Consider the following 21,450-nt stretch of genomic DNA (forward strand, 5'->3'; position numbering starts at 1 on the left):
AACACAGCATCTTACAGGGAGAGATTTAAGAAGCTCAATCCATCTAGGTTATCAAAAAGCTTGAGAAATGACTGATTATGGTGTAAAAGTACCATAGAGGAAGAAAATACCACATACAAAATGCCTTTTTAACCAAGCAGAAAAAGGTATAATAAGGACAATTGGCTAGAGGTTGAAGCAGACACATTCAAATCACAAATAAGGCAGATTTTTAATAGGGAAGTGGATTAACTGCTGGAAGAAATCACCAAGAAAAATGTTGGATCTTCTTCTCTTGATGTCCTTAAGCCAAGACTGGATACCTATATGGAAGATGCATGTTAGGCCAACCCAAATGTAGCAGGAACAGGAGATGCTGACATGCATCCCCAGCCGGGCTTATGTGGAAATGATGAGCCCTAAGGCATGCTCTTGTGCATTGCCAAACAGGTAGCCAGTGCACAGCAGCCATCCCCTAGGCCCTGCTTCCAGAATGGGGTGGAGGTCAGAACCCCAGCTCCATGTGGACATGGGCCACAGACCAAGAAATGAGACAGCTGTCACAGGGGGCACCTTCTAGGGCCTGGAAGCAACATGTGCAGGGAATAATGAGCTCCTTTGGGCCTCTCAGCACCTGTTAGTGACAGTGGGGCATGTGGGAATGAGCAAGGAGCCAGATTGGCTCAGACTAACTCAGGAACTCTTATGTAAGGACAAGAAAGTGGGAGCTCTGGAGAGTGGGAATGCACATACAAGCAAGGCCTCTCAATGCACTCCCCCATGGAAGCAGAGGACCAGGAGCCAAAGACCTGGATCATCCCAGCTCTTTGGGTGGATTCCTGATCACCACTCTGCCATAAAAGGCCAGGTACCTCTGGGTTGCTACTTCGGGGTTTGGAGCTACATTACTCAAAGCATTTGTCCTAGAACAGACTGGTCCACTTGGACTGAACATACACAGGGCACACCTTGAAGGACCGGGGTTGCCCGAGGAGAGGTGGCCAAGATGCACTGCTGGGCCAAGGAAAGGCCTGGATCAGACCGAAGCACAGCTCTTTAAGTTGTTATCAGTTTATTTGTTTCTTTATTCTTTATTTGTTTGTACACTGCTGATCCCAGAACTGCAGTAGAAACCGGTGAGCTCAGCCAAAAGACACTGACTCCGGGCAACATGGTTTCTTCCTAGCAACTGTGGCAACAGGAACACCCAAGTGGAAGAGGGTGGGGTGTAGGAGAGGAGGAGCCCTAAGGAAGATACAGACGTCATGACCCACACCAGTCTCAGCCAACTCTCTCCAAGCAGGTGCCCTCTCCTGATGCCTCTTTTTGGTTACGCCAAGTCATGGCAGGCAAGATTTGAAAATAAGAGAGTGAGACACCTGCTGAGCGTGTGGTACATGGGCCCCATCTGGGTGTAGCCACTCGACCTGGCTCCTTCTACACCAAGTTATTTAATTCAATAAAGAACTAACTGGATGAAGTTTTGTGGCCTGTTGTATAAAGGATATCAGTTTTAATATTCCATTCTGGACTTACAAGTCCATGAAGTCTCAACAGGCCAAGATGCTTTAGTTACTTCAAACTGGAAGAAGAGTGCCTCACACTCCAAAGCTAGCCTGTCTAAATCTGTATGAGCCCTGCAGCTGGTTTAGTAAAAGTTATCATCCACAAAAATCCCTGCCCTTCACAACATACTTTAATCTTTCTTTAAAAAAAAGACTGCCCTATTCTCAATAATGGGTAACATCATCAGATTGATTACTGTGCCATTTTGATCATTGCTTTAGAATAGCAGTTCATATTATAGCGCAGCTGGATGACAGCTTCTAAATTTTAATATTTTATTTTGTTTCCAGTTCCTGGTGCTTGTAACAGAGCCATGTATTGCTTTCTCCATTGACTTCAGTAGGCTTTGGCTTAGGTCCTTGTTGCATAAACCACAACTGAAGTGTGAAAATTGTGTGTGTGAATTTTAGCACTGCCAACCTTATGAACAGTGTAGGTAGCACAGCACTTGGAATTAGCCCAGAATGTTGTTTTCAGAAAGTATAGAAGTTCCCCCTCTCCCCCCATCAACTTTTACTAAACTTAATACTTGTGAAAAGCCCCGAATTGACACTTGCAGAGAATGAGGTTCACTATACTGACACAGAAAAGAGAGACAGAAACTTCCCCATTGTTTAAATGCTTTAGTTTGGTAGGGGAGAATCATCTCTAAGGCAGAGAAGATGGTTCAATCTTCACATTTATTCACATTTAATTCTCTGCCTGTCACTGCCAACAAAGGTGTTAATTATGTCTTTGGTTCCGCGATGCAGATGGAGTTCACCAACTTATCTCACATATCCCACTTAATGACTATCACTAAGTGATGTCTCTTGCCTACTACCCAGCTGCGGCCAATGTTAACCAGCAATCTTGGTTGAAAGGTTCAATATCCCCTTAGCTATTCGGTCCCCTGCAGTCTTAAATAGTTTTCTCTTTTATCTTCAGAGAGAAATTGAATATAGTGGTGGACTTATTTTTAACACAAACATCAGTGAAAAGGCAGGGGAAGGAAGAATCTAGCCCAGCTGCATCAGGGTTTCATTTACTTTTCAGAAAAGTTTCTGTTGGAAGTTTAATCTAATGGCTTTCAGAAATGTTGCAGTAAACTTGTTTATTTGTCAATTCACCAAAAAAAAAAAAAGAAAAAAGAAAGAAAGGAAAGGGAAAAAGTGTTTTGTTCCTCACATTTCAGCTGAGGTTCTGTGCTAGTGGAACAACAGCTAATTAGTTTTTAGGCAAATTAATCTTCAAGTAACACTAGGAGGTGAGAAGTTAATTCTCTCTTATTCCCAGTTTCTTTATGACTATCTAATTATTCACGAATGTTTCCCAGGCACAGCTAGAGAAACGGAAATCAACATGGGGTTGAACAGTACCCTCACAGCAGAGGAAGGGTGAACAATTTGCAGATTTGACAGATGTGGGGGATGTTTTCAGATTATCATTCACCACCTTTCAATACTGTCTTTGTTTGGTACTGTCAGTATTTACACAACAATGACCTATACCACCCTGGCTATTTCCAAAGAGTTTTACATATATGTACTAAGATGCCTAATAGAGCTTATAGCTTGAGGGCCAACTTTTGCTTTGTTGTAAATTTTCAGTTGAATCGTGGAACATAAGAGTGTAAAGTCCGGGTAGCATTTGGCTGTGAATTAGACAAGATAAACAGGGGACCAGACTTGAGATAAAGGACGGTTTGGGGATTACTGAGAAAAGAGAAGGTAGAGCAAGGTGGCACCTCAGAGACTAACTTGTTCAGAGGGGGAGTTTTCATAGGCAGCGGCCTAGTTTGTAAGATACTATGAAGGTGAAGTAAGGCGAGGTGTTGGCGGAGGTTGGCTGAAAGACAGGAAGTCACAGGGACTGGATTCTTAATGAATTGGAAGAAGGTTCTGAGTTCAGGGGCTACATGAGAAAAAGTGCAAAGATGCAAGCGGATGAAGATGATGGTGGGAGCAAAGGAGGAGGAAAAAAGGAGAGCAGAGAGGAATAGAAATAGTAACAGGTGAAAGGAGGGCGTAGATGTCAATGGGACAAATTTTGTAGATGTGTGTGGTTGAGGGCAGTTGAATTACAGGTGGAAGGAGAGCAGAAGCCAGCAGAGGGGTGGAAGAGGACAGTGATTTTAGCAGCCACATTTTGATAAATCTGGAAAAGGATAAAGGCCAAAAAAGGGAAGCAGCAAAATCTTGTGCTTCTTCGTCTGTTGGTTGTATTCACTGGTTGTCTCTTTCACGACACTTGGACAGTAAGCTCTTTGGCATTCATTTTTTTCTTTGGATTTTCCCCTCTTTCTTTTTGGTGCAGAAAACTGTATGAAGAGGAAGAGTATATAGGAGGAACACACATTCTTATGGGGGGGCGGTTTCCATGCCTTTTCCTCTTTTAAAAAAAAGTTGAGGGGAAAAAGGGGATAAAAAAAGAGGTAGCGAAATATCTCCTCCCAAAATATCCTATTTTTAGTTTCAAAAAAAAAAATTCTGAGGATTTTGTGCAACCAAAATGGTGCGGAACTTTTTTTTACTCAGTCCAAAAAAATCACATTGTTTTGACTGTGAAGACAGTAATGAATGAGGTTAAAGAAGTGGCATTGTGGTCCAACTCAGATTTCATTCGAGTCAGTGGTCCTGCCACTGATAACTTCATCGGTAGCTAGAATGAAGAACAGAAGGGACATTGGGAGAGATCAAGGAGGGCAGAATATGGGAGCTGGAGAAATAGTATCACTCAAACCAGCAATAAGATCATCAACATTTGTCAATAGCTGAAAAGACGCAGCAGGCAAGGAGTAGCTTGCTCCGTGTTATTCCAATAAGCTCCATCAATTTTGAATTCATTTTTCAAACGATGTGTATCCAACCAATTTCCCCACCTCCTCTTCCTCTTGTCACAATCAAAGCAACATAGCTTTCCCCAAAATCATAATTTCTTGATGGTTTTTTAAGAGACTTCGTCTCACTGTTATAGGTGCCTTAGAAAGGGAATTGATGTATCTGCCTTTCCTCTTTGCATGTTCTTGGGACCACAAGCTGTGCGCAGCATGCTTTCAATTAATTTAAACTAACTTTCCATCTGCTCCAACAAATGTAGGATTTGAGTGAAAGACAGTATGATGGAGTGACATGAAATACGCTAATAGCAAACACTAATGTGAAAGGCAGTCTTCTGTGGAAAATGTAATAACCACAGTGCATTCTTTCTACTCCATATTAAAGGCTCACTTTCGTGAAAGATGATTATTGTTCTCAATATTTTCCTAATCAACACGAGATAGTAAAGCTTTTGTGAAGGAGATAGAGATTTAAATTTTCCATAGCATTGTAATGTTAAGAACAGGACGCGTCAGATCAATTCCTTTTTAATTGCCACTTTCATCAAGCTTATGTTATGGAATTATTTCATTACTTTTCTGCTGTTAAAATAAAACAAAACAACACACATGATGACTGTGAATAGACCGCTGAAAGCTTAGGCATTATCAGTTTGATCAGACTGCTGTGTGTTTTGAGGAAATGCTATTTTTTCCCTCAACAAATTAAAGTTTCAATAAGAGTATTTAAATTAGAAAAGCCAAGGCCATAGTGAGACAGCTACAATAACCACATTCAAGTAATGACACAGACTAAATTACAGCAACTACATGCAACAAAAGTCTTTTGCTGGTAGGTGTATGCACTTTGCAGGCATTACTGTAGTCTTTTGTGTGTCTTTTTAATGTAAAGTAGCATCCTAACTTTGATTCTGACACCGGTCTTTGAAGCAGTAACAATTTAGAAGCCTGTGCTAATTATATCCTACCTGAGGTCCAATCCTGTTCCCATTGAATTAATTGGGAACAGACTTGTATTCTTGAATCTCAGCTCTAATACAGCATGAGAGTTTGCACAGTGATGGTCCATTCAAAGTCTGGTTCTTTCTCCTTACATTGCTAGCTTCTAAGTATTGTTTTTTTTTTGACCCTTTTTGACTGGTAATGCTGCTTGGCGGGTAGAATAAGAGTGAATCAAAATTCTAGGTCTGGTGAAATTACCGGGGTACAGATGGCTGAAACATTAATACAGAACTAGAATAGGTAGAAGATAAACTTTTCACTGATATCTAGTTCCTCAAAATGACCCCCAACATCCTAAACTCTTTGGGTGTCTATACACGTGCTCCGGGGTGGAGGGCTGCATTTTGATTAGGGAGGCTACAGGACAACTGCTTTAATTAAAACATATCACATGTATTAAGCATCCTGCATTTCAGACTGGACGTTGGGGTGCTTTAACTAAAGCTCATTCGACAAATTTTAGTTAAAGCCCTCCCCCCCCCCCCCCCCCGCCACCATTTTGAAACACAGGAAGCTTAATGCATGTGATGCTGCAGCACACTGGGGTGTTCTAATTAAAACACTCCAGTAGACTCAATTAATCATTCTAATTAGAACCCATCGAAGCCTGTATATAAGCACCCTTTATCTTCTTCACAGTTATCTCAGGTATGAAAAATGGGTGAATAATAATGTAGGGAATTCCATTTTGAATCTCTAAAACCAGTTCTCCATCTAGTCTGGTATTCCTGTGTAACTTCCTCACTTTGGTGTTATATATAGGCAGAAGATAATCAGGAAAACAAGGATATAGTAGTTGAGAGAGAAATACCAGAAGACAAGATGATGGATGTCATGGGAAAGGAAAGTACTACCATCGGTGAAAAAGGTAAGGCAGTTAGAGAAAGGGTTATCTAGTCAGGCTGGGAAATTGGGTATGATGAGTAAGAAGCAACTGAGCTGTAAATAGGAATCTGGGCTAAAACAGATCTACTGGTGCAGGACATGAAAGTGGATATGATAGGATACCCTTGCAGAGAGGTTCTTCAAACCTAAATGTATGAGTATCTACCTCAAGAAAGACATTTAGTATGTACTGGAATGAAAAAAAAATGCTTAGCAAAGAAAGTTGCATCTTAGAAGTCAGGAGCTGCAGGGAGATGGCGACAAGTGCTGCTGAAAGAGGAAATATCAGGTTAAAGGGAAAGTAAGAGTGGAGTTCTGCCAAGTTTGCTCTTGGACATAGTGAGTGCATCTGTACGTGCTATTAGCATGGAGCAATAAACTCTGGCACATATTGTTTGATGCACCACATGTTTTGTTTGAGGCACCCAGGACCGCAGCATAGTTGAGTTGGATTGGCTTGCCCTTCTCATGCAAGGCCTAGCCAGCAGGCCGCCCCTGCACTCAAGCATCCTTGTGCCCCAGACAGATGTCAGCCATCAGCGTCTACATGTGCATTGCTGTGCTCTGAAGAACACTGTATTTACAAGTCCGAACCTGCAGCAGAGTTAATTGGTTTCCTGCAGCCTAATAGGGCCACATGTGTAGACGCTGGGACTTTACTGTAGCGCTAATTAGGTGACTGCACACACAATGTCTGGAGTAGAGGCACCCATTAAGTGGCACAGTAAGTTGGGAGGCATGGTCAGTGCAGAAGAGGATTAGAATATGGATAACCTTGACATCTGGTGCAAGTTTAGGGCAGAACTGGTTCGGCTCGTGAAGGGATGAGGTAGATGTGCTTGGCTGCAGTAGCAGGGAAAGTGGATGAGATGACTCAGATGTCCCTTCCAGTCCTCTGTTTCTATCCTGTCTCCAGCAATGGTGATTGCCATCAGGGAAAGTTTTCTCTTAATGCTGCATAGCTATAAGTTGGCTTCTCTCCTAAAGCTGGATGATTTCCTATCCTTTCTAAAACTCTTCACAATGTTCTTGTTATCCATGCATGTTTTTACGCCTTTACAAAAAGCTTCTTAAAAACTCCTAGTTTCAATGATATATTTTGACATTGAGTTCCACCAGTTAATTGCATGTTTTGTGAAAACTAGCCTCCTTAATCAGTTTTGAATTTGCCGCCTTTCAGTTCCCATTGACTATCCCCTGCTTCTTACGTTAAAAGGAAGGGTGAAGAGAAGTTCCTGCTTTTGTATGTTGATATGGTGATGGAAGTATTCTGAATGTATGTGTATGTGCCAGGACTTCAGTTCAGCCTAGACCATTACTTTGTAATATTTTATTCAACAGTTCTGGGTGCCGTACTTCAATAAGGATGTGGTAAAGCTTGAGAGAGTCCAGAGAAGGACCATCTGTATGATCAAAGACTTGTGTGGCAAGCCATACAAGGAAAGGCTGGGGGATCTGGAACTCTTCAGCCTGAAAAAGAAAAGGCTGAGAGGGGACTTGGTAGCAGCTTACTGCTACATCAGATGCATACATCAAGGGCCCAGTGAGCAACTGCTCACCAGGGCACCCTTGGGGAAAACCAGGAGTAATGGTCACAAACTCCTGGAAGACTGCTTCAGGCTCGACATCAAGAAAAAATACTTCACAACTAGGGTGTCCAGACTGTGGAATAAGCTAACTCCAGAGGTGGTGCAATGTCCTACCCTGGAAATCTTCAAGAGGAGACTAGACGGGCATCTGACCCCCAGTTGTCTTTCCTGCTTGGTGCAGGAGGCTGGATCTTCCGAGGTCCTTTCTGGCCTTACAGTCGATGAATCTATGAACAGTTAATATTGCTTTGTTTTCGTATGAAATGTTGGATTTGACTTCTGACCTAAGTGTCATGAGATGTTTATTGCTTATAATTACCGTATTTTTCGGACCATAAGACGCACTTTTTTCCCCCCAAAAGTGGGGGGAAAACGAGGGTGCGTCTTATGGTCCGAAGGTGTGTGTCCCGGGGAGACGGGGCGGAGCTTGCCCGCGGGGGCGGCGGAGCCCGAGCGGGACACCCGCCGCTTGTTTATGCCGTGTCCCGGGGAGACGGGGCGGAGCTTGCCCGCGGAGGCGGCGGAGCCCGAGCAGGACATCCGCCGCTTGTTTACACCGGAAGCCGGCACCCGTGCCGGTGGCCGGGAGCCAGCAATAAAAATGGCCGGCCGGAACACACATAGTCTCTCCTGCCATAAAAACTGGGTGCGTCTTATGGTCAGGTGCGTCTTATGGTCCGAAAAATACGGTAGCTTACTGATATTGTAACTCTTACAAATGCTCATTAAAAGTAGAGTTTCTATAGTTGCTTGAAATACATCATCATTCTTGTGCGTTTTGCTATGGTCTGCACCCACAAAAGGGCTTGGCCAGCTAGACTAAGGCAGATTTTAAGTGTCTAAAGTCCAAAATTCAATTGCCATATCCCTGCTTGGCTGCCATGTAACCTTCAAAGTGGCTCAAGCTCACAGACACCTGAGTTTTCTACATTTATCTTCCCCACACGTACCTAAAGCTCTGCGTCTGGTTTCCGGACAGGCCCAGAAGTATCTCAGTTGTAACAAGACTGAGGAGCTCAGCAAATGTGAACGTGACAGTCCATCTTAGAGGTCGGGAGTTTCAGCTCTGAGGGAAGTCCAGTGTTCGTGTTCCTACTCCAAGAACTATCGATGTAGTCTGTCTGATACCTGTTTAATGTAAAATGCACAAACTATTCTTCTAGATGACCTGGACTTCCCTTTCCCAGTGGGTTCCTTAACCAGTAGGTCAGAGATTCAGGCTCCTACCTGGTCCCTCTCTGACCCGGTGAATATTAAGGTACTCCATACAAAGTGGAGCTGGAGTGCTCAAGAGTGTCTGCAACCCACCGTAACCTTTGGCCTGATGGCTCTGGCTGGCCCATATCCTGGCTGAATGCTGTAATCGCTGGCCTTTGTATAAAAGGGCCTATTTATATATAGGGTCTTGTAGGAGTCACCAGGGGGAGGTGGCAGAGATCTTTTCCTTTGTCTTCTGGGAGAAAAAAAAAAAGTATTCCTCTCCTAGCCACACATTTGGCTTTAGAAATAAAGGGCTTATGCACATCCTTGTTGGCTAGCTCTATGTTTCTTTCCCTTCAGCATATTGTTTTAGCTCCTGTTATTAATAAGCTAGCTCTCCCATGTGCTGTGTAGGGAGTCCAGGCATCTCCCTCTGGATTCTGGATTCGCTTGGGAGGATGGGGGGAGCAAGCCATTAAAACATTTATTGGACGGAGCCCCGAGTGAAGCTATATTGAGGATTTCAGCTCAGCTCCATTGTCGAGGCACATTCAGCAAGCACCGTTAAAAGACCAGCATTTGACGACAGTTGGCACGTTGCATGAGGACTAGGAAACGATGGTTCTGTTCCAGTTCCTACTCTGTGGGGATGCTTTTGGCAAAAGTTACCTTTACAATCCAAATTATGCTGGAGCCCCTGGATACTGGTAACTCAGTGCTATGGTGATAACCGACGTAGAAATGGATGAACAGAGCGATGGAAAAAAGAAACTCACTCTGAAGCCCAAATCTTAAGAGGCGTTTAAGTACTGAACTCCTGCTGAATTCAGTGGAAGGTGGCTAAAGACCTTTGAGGATCAGAGCCTGGATACCAATATATGAAACAATTCTTACTTCCCATAAGTTAAACAGCATCTGTTGTTCCAGTCCCCAGCTTCTCAACCTCCTTAGTTTCCTTTTCAGTCTCAGTTTGATTCTTCAGTCTTTCAAATTCCAGTTCTTCAAACGGCCTTAGATATTCCTCAGGCTGTGCTTGGTGAAGGTGACCTCTTTTCATTCCAGTCTCTGCTCTTCAAGGCGTATGCTCAGACTCTGCATTCACTGTATTTTAAAAAAACAACCCAGCAGCAATGGTGTGAACCCCCCGCCCCGCAATCATTTTTGTGGTGACTTAAAGATGAATTTGTTTCATAGCCGCCCAAAGCAAATGATTTGGGGGAATTTGCAACTGCACCCACTATGCCTTTCTCATTTTGTCTTTATATTAAAAACAATATTTTAAATGTCCCTTTCCTATTGTAACTTTTTGCAGCTCCTGCATTGTATCTTCCCTCTGAGATCATTACCAGGAAACCACATTCCTCGGGACCAGATAATTTGCTGCTAACGCTCAACATTTGAGCATTCACAACTCAGAACCAAGTCACATGTGCCCACCACAAAATTAATATCACAGGAAAAAAGTTTTATACTCTGCTTGTGTTTAATAATAATTAATCTCCTACAAACAGATGCAATCAGCTTTGAGAAGCACCTTGCTTGATTTTTAGTGAAAAAAACAACAACAAACAGTTACTTTTAGAGGCAGATGCTTTCCAGGATCTTATACAGATATAGCAAATAATTTCTTAGAGAATTTATATATTCATCTTGAAATCCCTGTCAGAGAGGTGATTAGACAAGTTTAATTATAGGCAGCATGAAAAGTGTGTGTCAGGAAATCTCAAAAATTCTGGCTGGATAAGCAGTTTCAGAGGACTATGAATGCTGTCTCAATCACACTGATTTTTTTTTCAGATACAACATAGAAATAGCTGGTTGATATTTTTAACCTGCATTAAATATGTTTGCAAATGGGACCATTCAATGTACAAATTGAACGTTTAATCAGTCTGTGCTTGAATGTAGATAAGAGTGGATGCTACCACACAAAAGGGGCATGGGAGAAGGAAAATGTGCATTGCACCATCAGGAAAAAAAATCAGAAAGTGATAAATTAAGTCATTTGAAATGAAGGGTATTGAGAAGGAGTTTGGGGGATAATTTATTTTATGTCTATGCTGGAGCGTTGGTTGGAAAGAATCTCTTAGTACATAACCCAGAAATGAGATGGGAAAGTAAGTTAACAGGAAAGGCAGTAGAATGAGTAATCGAGCCGAAACCAGGAGCATGGTGTGGTAGGGATAGTAAAGCAAGTTATTTAACTGTGGGAACAATGGCAACTAGTGGTAATTAGCACTAATGCGAATGCATTTTCTCCTCATAAATTCACTCCTGATGTCAGTGTAAGGTGCCTGAATGCAGATTCAAGAGAAAACATAGCTCTAAAATGCTAGCAAGAGAGAAGGAGATGCTGCTAGAACATCACTGAAAGGATAAGGCAGCAATGGAAGGAAAATTATAACAAATAATAAGGAAAAGCCTTAAGAGGGTCATATCACGGGAGATGTATAAGTGTTTGCATTTTATAGGCTTCTTTTTGTGCCAAAGCTGCAGAATGTGAAAATCTGTTGCAAGTCCAATTAAAGAGCTTTAGCTCAAGCTATAGCAGCTTATGCTTTTAGGACCGGAGCTGTGTGCCAAGCAAGATGTTGTTATGGCAGCTTTATCATATGGGAAACAAAGTATAACAGAAACAAAGAAAAGGGGTGTATATGTGTGTAATTTTAGGGGAGGATTTTAATAGACATGCGCATGGACACATATATCCATGTGTACCCCCAAAAGTCATATGCATATCTATTATATCTAATGCTTGCCAGCCCCCTGCCCAACCTTCCCCCGTGGAAGCTGAAGAAGGTGTAACAACTTCAGGTTCTACCCCATGATCTGTGCCAGTGTCTATCTGTTCCTTGCACACTGTTGTTTGGATTGATAAGTGATTTAACTGTTTGCACGCCAATGGATGTGTACATAACACGTGCTCCAGCCCCAAAGAGTTGTGAGAATTAAGGAAAGATGGGGAGGGCCACATAATTGAATACAGTTGGAGAATTGATTTACATTAGTTCAGGGGTTTTCAACTTTATGGATCAGTGTATCCCCTGGTGGTTGGACGCAAAGCAGTGTAGCCCCCTTGGAGAGGGGGAGGGGGGACATGGCTAGATGCAGAGTGGGGGGGAGAAGGGGGTGGTGCACAACCGAATACGGAGCTGCAGCAGCCACTTTGTGTGAGCTTCCCCCGCCCCCTGTGTCCAGCTGGGCAGGCAGCAGCAGTACGGGATGGTGCATGGCAGTGCTACGTCCCCACCTGCCTGTGCGTAGCCCCTAGGGCCTTCTCAAGTACTCCTGGGGAGTATGCGTACCCCCAGTTGACAACTGCTGCACTAGGTGAATTAAGAAGTTAAACCCCCTAGTTAAATACAAATACCATCCCATATCAAGGTAGGTTCTGAGAACAGGAAGTCAACTATTCAGGAGGGCTGAGACATCATGTCCAAGTGACAAAATTCAGGCAGGCACAGCTGGGCTAAAGGAATGCTCCCATTTCTAAACAGCTCTATCAGGAGCTGAGACTGAGCTGCAAAGCCATTCAGAAAAAGAAAACCCCTTTTAATCTGTAGGCCCATGTAACTGGCATGTGTGACAGGACTACGTGGCGTGATGAATGACCAAGCTACCAGATGATAAGCCTTAATATGAATAAGTAGCACTTTTGCAAATCATGATTTCCTGAGGCCCTTGGTCAGAGCTTACCTGAAGACTCCTGAAGTTTATTCGCCTGCAGACTTTGGCCCACTTAGCTCTGCAGCTGTCTCTAGAGTCATGGTTCCCGAACCCATGGCTTGTGGACAACATGTTGCACAGAGGGCCCTTCATCATTGTTCATAGCTATAGGCCACTAAAAAGTTAAAACTGAGGTTGGAACAAAACAGGGTATTGCCTACCCTACATTGCTTGCTCAGTGTTGTTGCCAAGGGTCCCAGCAAAAGGTTGGAGATGACGGTTCTGGTGTATGCCATCGTAATGCTTTTCTTCCCACTAAGCCTTACATCGAACTCCTCCTAAAGGAGAAGGATTGTCACAGGCCGTTCATTTCACTGAAATTTAATTGGGTCTTCAAAATATTCCATCACCAGTGATGGTCCCTTTATACCAAATGTGAAAGCTTCCAAAATGGAAAAAATAATTGCTCTGTCTCCATGCATTCTAGAGAACATGTGCCTTTAAATTCCCAGCTTATTAATATCAAGCTTTAATAGAAATTCCTGACCCTGTGATATTTGGTTACTGCATTTCTTGTGAAGACCTTTTGTAGAGAAATTTAGATTCTCGGGTCTAAGCATTTTGGCTATGAGGATTAAATTTCCAAGGTACATTTTTTTTTTTTTCTATTGCTACTTACCATTTATTTTTGTGAATTTAATTCCTTTAGTTTCTTATTTGGAAAACTTTTCAAAACTTTTGCAAAATTTTACAGACTTATTATACCTTGAAGGTAAAAATGAGATTGGAAATATCACCTGCAAAGTATAAATAAGACCGTTTGAATTAACAGTCAAGTAAATCAGAATTAAAGATAATTGGCAACTCTTTCCTTTTCATATAATTGAGGTTCTTCTGGGATCCTGACTTTTTAAATGCTGAAGCCACAGATACTCCCTCTTGCTTATTATTGTTAATTTTTTCTTGGGTTGAGAAAATTGGTTTTAAATTAGTGAACTGTTTTGCAGGCCCTAGGATATGTCTTGGATGATCACTGATATATAAGGAATGATCTTATATATGTGTTGATAATTGAATGTCAGATTAAGAATGCTTCTCTCTGTTGAATGCTGCCTTGGAAAACTGCTTGTTTTCTGTGCACTCAAGGTTATTGTTAACATAGTGCTAACAGGAACCCAGGAGTTTCCATGCAGTTCATTTAACACATGGACATTGCTATATTTGCAACAATTCACAGAGTTCAAAAATGTCCAGGAGACAGTGGCAAAAGCAGCCAAAAGAAAATGTTAATGAGGAAAACAGAACAGAAATCTGAGCCAGGCTGAGAGTATTGCCAACCTCCATCAACCCTACACAATGGTAACACGAAAAAAAAGAGTTCTTTCATTTCCCAGCCATGGACCAATTGGGACTTTATTTATTAAAAGAAAAATAGCAGAATTAAATACAGGAGAAGGTATAAAGAAACCCATTGTTAAGGTCAATGACATGTCTCTTTCAAGTAAAATCCATAAATGGCTTTTGCTTCACATCAAGACTTTACATTATAGCGATCCACCAATCAGATTTAGGGTCTGATTTAATTTAGGTCCTTGTGAAGGTATGGAGTACAGTCGTACCAGATCAAAACCGTTATAATTAGTACCCTCTTTCCCCTGGTATAAATGGCTATATAAAGTTCAAGACAATGGAAAAGAAGAGCCTTGGTCTTCCAGAATTTCAGGTCTTCCAAAATGTCACAACCTAAAAACAATTTAGATTTCAGGGAAAAAATTCATACTAGTTGCATCTACAAGTGTAATTAATGCAAAGCAATAGACTCTGGAGCAGTTTGAGCTGGAGTAAACTACTCACAGGTGCAGTATCTACAAATGCACCTGGGACAGCAGCAATTTGGGTCATGGTGGAGCAGGCCCAGGCTGTCAGAGGGCATGGGGGCACAGAGTGGGGAGGGGGGCGGAGGTCAGCCCTATGCTCTGGGTAACAACATCAGGTGGCCGTGGCAGAGGGGTTGTTTGGGGCACGGGGGTGCTGAAAGTGCAGAGCTGTGTGGCTGGGCAGCAGGTAGGAGTCTGGCCTCTGTCTGGCTGAGCTGACCAGGTACAATTTATGTCTGCCGTCAGCTTCTACACATGCATTTAATCACAGTAAAGTACCCTGGTGTAAGAGAGTACTGTCCCCAACAGTCACCAACAGTACTCTCTTACACCAGCCTAAATTAGTTTACTGCACTCTAATACCGTCACACATGTAGACAGTGGATGTATCCACATGTGCAAATGCTGTGGTGTGGGTTTACTCTAGAGTAAATTAGTCTAGCGTAAAGCCACGCTGGGCAGGCATCTAGAGGTGCATGAATTCGGGAACAGATTTGCTGCTCCAGGCAGCAGTCAGCTTCCACCCCATCTGGCCCTGCATTGACCCCTTGCAACCACCAGGGGGAGCTCTAGGCCCCCCTTTGGGTGTTAGCCCAAGGACTGTCAGGGAGCATGAGACCAAGAGACATCTGTCTCCTGGCAGGGGCTGGGAGATTGCTCTCTGCCCCTGGGAGCTGCCTGTTGCTGAGACGGGCCCCAGTGGCAGAGCCCAGGCAGGGAGCTCCTGGCTCTGACTCCCTGACTGGGGGCAGGGAGCTGGGAAAGAGCTGCACGTCCCAGCCCCCTGCCCCAGTCCACTGGGGGGAGCAGCTAGCAGTGAGCTCTTGGCCTATTGGATTGTATTGATTCCCTGCCTATGGTGCTAGCCACCCCACTAGCAGATTGGGGCAGGGAGCTGGGGTCTGCGCCTCCCCCACAGCTCTTTCACCTGATCAGGGTACAGGGCTGGGAAAAATCTGTGGGGCTGGGACCTGCCCCTGACCAGGACAGTCCCCCACCAGTCCCGGGCTGTGCAGGGAAGTCTGCACATGCAGCCTGAAACAGGACAATTCCCAAGTACATCCAGGCTGCATGTGTAGCTAGGTCAGGTCCCGGGGCTGTCCCGGCCAGGTGCAGGTCCCAGCCAACTCAAGGCTGGGTGTGCAACTCTCCCTGTGCAGGGAGCTTACAGCCCCGGCTCTGCGATCACAATCATGGAGCGGGGACTGGGAGATTGTTCTCAGCTCCAGCTCTGTAATCGCAGAGCAGGGGCTGGGAGCTCCCTGTTACCAGGGCAGGGGGACATTGCTCCCTGGACCCAGAAGCTACCTGCTGCCAGGGCAGGCTCCAGCACTGGAGCCTGGGTGGGGGCAATCTCCCACCCCCTGCTACCCAGCTGACCAGGAGGAAATTTGCTCCCGGTCAGCCGTCTTCATGTGCCATACTGTGCAGTAATTACTCAGCACTTAATTTGCTACTTGCATTTTCACATAGCAAATAACTGCCAAGAAGAGCAAATTACTTCACAGTAGAGATAGTTACTGCATAGTAAGCATCACTGTTTATACATGCTGACCCTTACTGAGCAGTGAAGTGTCTCATGGTGATATGCCCGGTGACACGTTACTCTGCAGATAATTGATCTATTCCGCAGTAAAGTGTATGAGTAGATGCAGCCACTGGAATCTAAACTCACCCTGATGAGCTTTGCTTCTCACTCCAATATTCTACGTTTGTCATTTGATGTCAGGAAATAGACATTGCATTAAGAACTGGAACTGGGATTTGCATCATTTATGCTGTCAGACCTCTCACAAGACCCAAAATATCATCACAGTGTTGTCAAACCAAAAACGAAGCTCTAGTTGGCTTTCAATACATAGCCTGGGTCTGTATGTGAATCTTGTCTTTTGTTAAAGTTAATATCTCATTGGAATTGTGCCTTAATGCCACCTGACATGTTGTGGGATGTTACCAGAAGAGGAAGGAAGTAGAGGAGGTGCATGCTTTCAGTTCGTGATATGGTGTCCCTCTGAGTAAGCACTTTTGGATAGCTGGAAGGCTCTTTGAAGATGTGACATCTTTGTTGTCTTCACAACTGCCAGAAAAGTAGACAGATGTGGTTCACAAAGGTCTGATTTATCACCAACGATTACTCTCAGGACCAGAAAATACTGAACAGTGCTTAAGTGTTCTTGACCTTCAGAAAGGACAAAATGGGGATCTCCCAAAGACAGAAAATGAGGAAGAACTGAGAAGCTCAGCAAGCTGAGACTTTCACGGTATTTTTACTATTCTAAGGGCACTTCACACTAGTCAGAAGGATGGGTATAAGCTGGGAGTCAAGGGATGGTGTTTGTATGAGCTGATCCAGAACTGAATAAAGACTTTGGTTGAGTTGAGGGATAAGGCCCTGTTAAAGTCTGTTCTTTCTGGGGGGGAAGGAGAGAGGGACAGTTTGGCCCCCCTTCCATAAAAGTTCAAATAAAAAAATTGTGACCTTTAATTCCTTACTTTAGTACTTCCCTCAGAACTAAAAAAACACCTGCTAGGTTAATATGTGACTGTCAACTACATGCTGCCAAAATCCCTGCTTCATTCCCAGCGTATGTCTTTGAAGATCTCTCACACCCCCCAGTTCCCAGATTAATTAGTGTTTAACAAAGTTTAATTCCATTGTATTAATTTGGAAATATATAAACACAAACATATATAAACATATACATGTATATACATACTGACATACATAAACTGCAAAATGTGTGTGTGTGTGTGTGTATACACACACATATATATACACACACACATGCACACATGCATGCACATATATAAGGTGTGTATGTGTATGCGTATATCTTATCTATCTTTCTATATATATAAACTAACCCCAGCCCATCAGCTTTGATTTGCAGTGCAATTAATTTTAATTAATGTGCTTACCCTAGTTATAGGTTAGTGATTGCTTAGCTTAGGGAACAGTTTAGAAAGTGCCCATACCCCCCCACTCTCATTTAGATGCAGGAAAGAGAGGAGGACGAGTTGTGATTGTTCCTTTTATTTTTAAAGTTCCATTTTTAAATGTTTTAAATGTCCTGTTCTTTTTTTGAAGAAAATCTTGGCTTCCATGCTCTCAACTGCAGAAGACAGGGCTGTGTACAACACAAGGTTTCATTAACTTCCTGTGCTCAGGGCTCATTTACTAAAGAACAATGTGTGCAGTGCCAGGGAACATAAATAAAGAACCTGGGAAAGCAATGAAGTCCAGGAGTTGCAAAAATGGCCAGAGTGAGTTACAATTAAAAGTAGGTTTATCCCTGAATTGATAGAACAGTGAGCCTGATAGCTCTTTAATAAGAAACCAGGACACAACAGCAATGTGAGAATAATGACTAGTAGTCAAAGCCAGGTGAACAAAATGATCGGGTTTCCTACTAGAGAGGGAGATGGAGAAATCGGGTAGTTGTATCTTTCTATTGATGAAAAGCATGTAAATATATATTCAGTTCTCGGTGGCATGGATTGCTCCAGGCTCAGTGATAGGTTAGGGATGGCATACTCACCAGAGGTGATAACTAGATGGGGTGGGGAAAGGGGGCTTGGGTAATCTTTTCTGTGATCATAGCTTGACAGAACCATAAAAATTAGGGACTGAAGAGATTGATGAGGTCAAGGCTATTCCAATATACTCTAATATCCTGTTTTTTCCTTTGTTTTGTCAATGGACTGTGCCACAGTCATCAAGATGTTGTGCACTAAATACCCTGCTTCTTTCATTATTTTCGCCTGCAAGCCAGTTTATCAAAGGCTCAATATTTGTTAATTGGGACAGCTAATCTCTAGGGATTTTGCTATTTTTTTTTGAGATCGAAAGGATGATGGCAATTAAGTTACTTTGGTGCTACTGGGGAAAAGAAATTCGACGTATATTGGGTCAGTATGTCCTTTAAACAAAATAAACCATTTTGTGGTTGCATAATCATGTTATTGCTTTAGAAAAACTTTCAGCTTTGGCTCTTAGGCTCACACTTTCACAGAAGCCTGCGGGAGTTCGTAGTTCGTTTCCCATTGAAAGCCTTGTTGCCCTGCTCTGTAATATCAAAGTCAATAATACATTCTGTTAACTCCAGCATTGACTAGAATACCCTGTATTTGGGATGCTTGATGGATATTCTCCAAGGGCTACAAATTATATAAAAGCTGGGGGTTTTTTTACTACACTTGAGTGAATAGCATAAAGAACAGCACCCAACTTTGTTGACAGCTTTGCGCACAAAAATGCCCATTTTGATTTGTTGTCATTTGTGACTACTTAGGCCACAATGTAAATGTTTCTAAAAGCCAAATGTTTAAAGAACTGTAGCATAGTATGTTATTCTTATGAAAATTTAGTCCAGATGTGTTTGGCTACTCACAGGACACATCTACACAGGATGCTAAATGTCCAGTAGACTCAAGTCTACGTCGCATCAGTATGTCACGGCAAAAGCCGTGCTAGTGTGCTAATGCACAGTAGAATTAGTCTACTGAGCATTAGCGTTATTAAAAAAGGTTGTGCTGGTGCTACTGCGCAGCAGCTGCACATTGAGTTAGTTAGTACCTGTTATTACAGGCACTAAACTTAACGCTCAGTAAATACGACACATTAATGCATGTGTGGATGTGCCCAGTAGCCATTATTCTTTTGATTAAAATGTTTTGTTAATTCATATGTCATTACATGTAACTAAGTGAAGTACACCAAAGGAATAGCAGAATGCTGTTCATAAACTGTCTGAACGTTACAGCTTTAAATTATTCAACAGATACTTTAGTAAAATAGCTGCAGTTAAAGAAAATTAAGGCTAGTTTGCAATTGCTTCATTAACTAAAACCAGGGCCCAGCTCTAGTTTTTTATTCTAACCAAATGCTTTTAGCATGCCCAGTAATGAATGAGCATATAGTTAAAGTTACTACTTTTCTTGTTTGGAAACTGTAATAATCTCAAATTTAAGCTACGGACATTGCATATAGATGCCATGATAATAGGTGGCCTACAACCAGACATGATAGCAATAAATTACATGGCAAATAATAACGTACAGTATAATGGATTGCTGAAGGCTCTGGGCTACAGCAAGTACATCCCTTCTGTAATTACAGGAGCAGTGCAGGTCACAGCTTTCTGGAAGGAGGCTGACTATAGCCCAGCTAGAGGCACTGTTATTGGGGAAGAACATCCTGTTAACTCAACAGTAGGAGCAATGACCCTTGTCTCGTTTCTGTGGAGAAGGAGCTTGTCCTGGAGTCAGACGGGATTGCATTGATTTACTTCAGTATGAGAAATATGTAACTAGAATGAGTTGTGCAGTTACACTTTGAAACAAGATCTCAGATGAGAAGTTTTGGGCTATCTAGGAACAGCGGTGTAACACAGCTGTCTTGTACCCTGGGTGGAGGCAGCAGCCAGGCTAGCAACTGCTGCTTTTGTGTTCCTTTCCTCCTTCCCACTCCTCTGCCATAGTCATACCTAAGGAAGTTTGACGGAGCAAGGTAACACTTCGACCCGAGTAAAGCTCTCACAATGTTTTCTGCCCTTTTACTATTGGTGTGTTAGCTTCCGATTTATCTTTGCACCATTTATGATTTCTCCTCTCTGAGACCAGGCATGGCTTGAGCTGGGGACAGTGAGCTCCTCATCCGAGATGGGGTGAAATGGAAGCCTTTGTGGTGGCCTCCAGGTAATTGCCTTTTGCTAAGTTAAACCTCAGGTTCCACGTTTTGTTGTCTCCTATTTCTTTCTAATGGCCCATATACGAGGACCCTCTAAACTTAAACGATTAGGTTAGGTTCAACCCTAAAGGTTGCCATCAGTATGCCAGAGACGTATACACTGCCCCCTCCATGTCTCTGCTTTATTTTGTTGGCTGTACTGAAGCCACCTGCATGGTGCCTCCTCTTTATCTGATGGAACCCTTCTAGGAATTAGGCTGTGAATCATTTGTCTTCCACACTTGTTTCTGTTTAAGGACGTGCGACAAGCCTGACCCATGACTCTAAAATCTATCAGCATTCTGGTTTTCAGTAAAGGTGGTTGGCGAGTATGGGCTTGGAAGCCGTTTAAGATTCACCCTAACTAGCAATGTAGACATATCCATGGACTGCCAAAAGGCAGATGGAACAAAAACTAAAGCTGAACTGGAGAAGTCCATAGGAGGAGGCCCTCTGGGAAGACACCTCTCCTCAGTGGCGAGTACTCAAATGCTCCATTGTGGGGATTTATATTTTTGCTTCACTCATTAGCAGAGGCCCTGTGGCTCTCTGGGACCTGTTAGATACATAGAATCACCCACATCATGTCTTCCTAGTTCTGTACCAGGTCTCACCATCTTCCCTGCAGGACCCAACAAGCATCACTCCTGGGAGTTCAAAGCAGGTGGCTGCCTCTGGAGGTCCACTGGAAATGGAGACTCCCCAGTGCAGAGCACACAATGCTGGATTGATTCCCCCTGGGGATGTGCATTCCACCCAACTGGCCTGTTTTCAAGGTCATTATTGTTTGTGCTGCTGCTCATGTCCTGAGCTCTCACCGCCATAGTCATGGGGCACGTCCCAGGGTTTGAACACACACAGTGTGATTCATGTTTGCCATATCTCCACCCCTATGGAAGAGTAGGTTGAATGACATTTCTTCCAGAGATTGTAAAGGGTTTTGAGTTGCTTTGTGGGTACTCAAGGTCAAAAAAGGAATGCACTTGGGGTTGTGAATCCCAGAGCCTTGTGGCTGGGAAAGCATTGGGCACTATGTAGATGAGCTTCAGGATTCATGCTGAGGTTCCCCAGTTGTTGCGGGCAGTTGAAGTCCAAAGGGGTATGTCTTAGGTTAGAACACCTAGGGTCTTGAAAACTCAG

This window comes from Crocodylus siamensis, chromosome 9, assembly GCF_052110815.1.
Source record: "Crocodylus siamensis isolate JL-2025a chromosome 9, ASM5211081v1, whole genome shotgun sequence".
Classification (NCBI taxonomy): domain Eukaryota; kingdom Metazoa; phylum Chordata; order Crocodylia; family Crocodylidae; genus Crocodylus; species Crocodylus siamensis.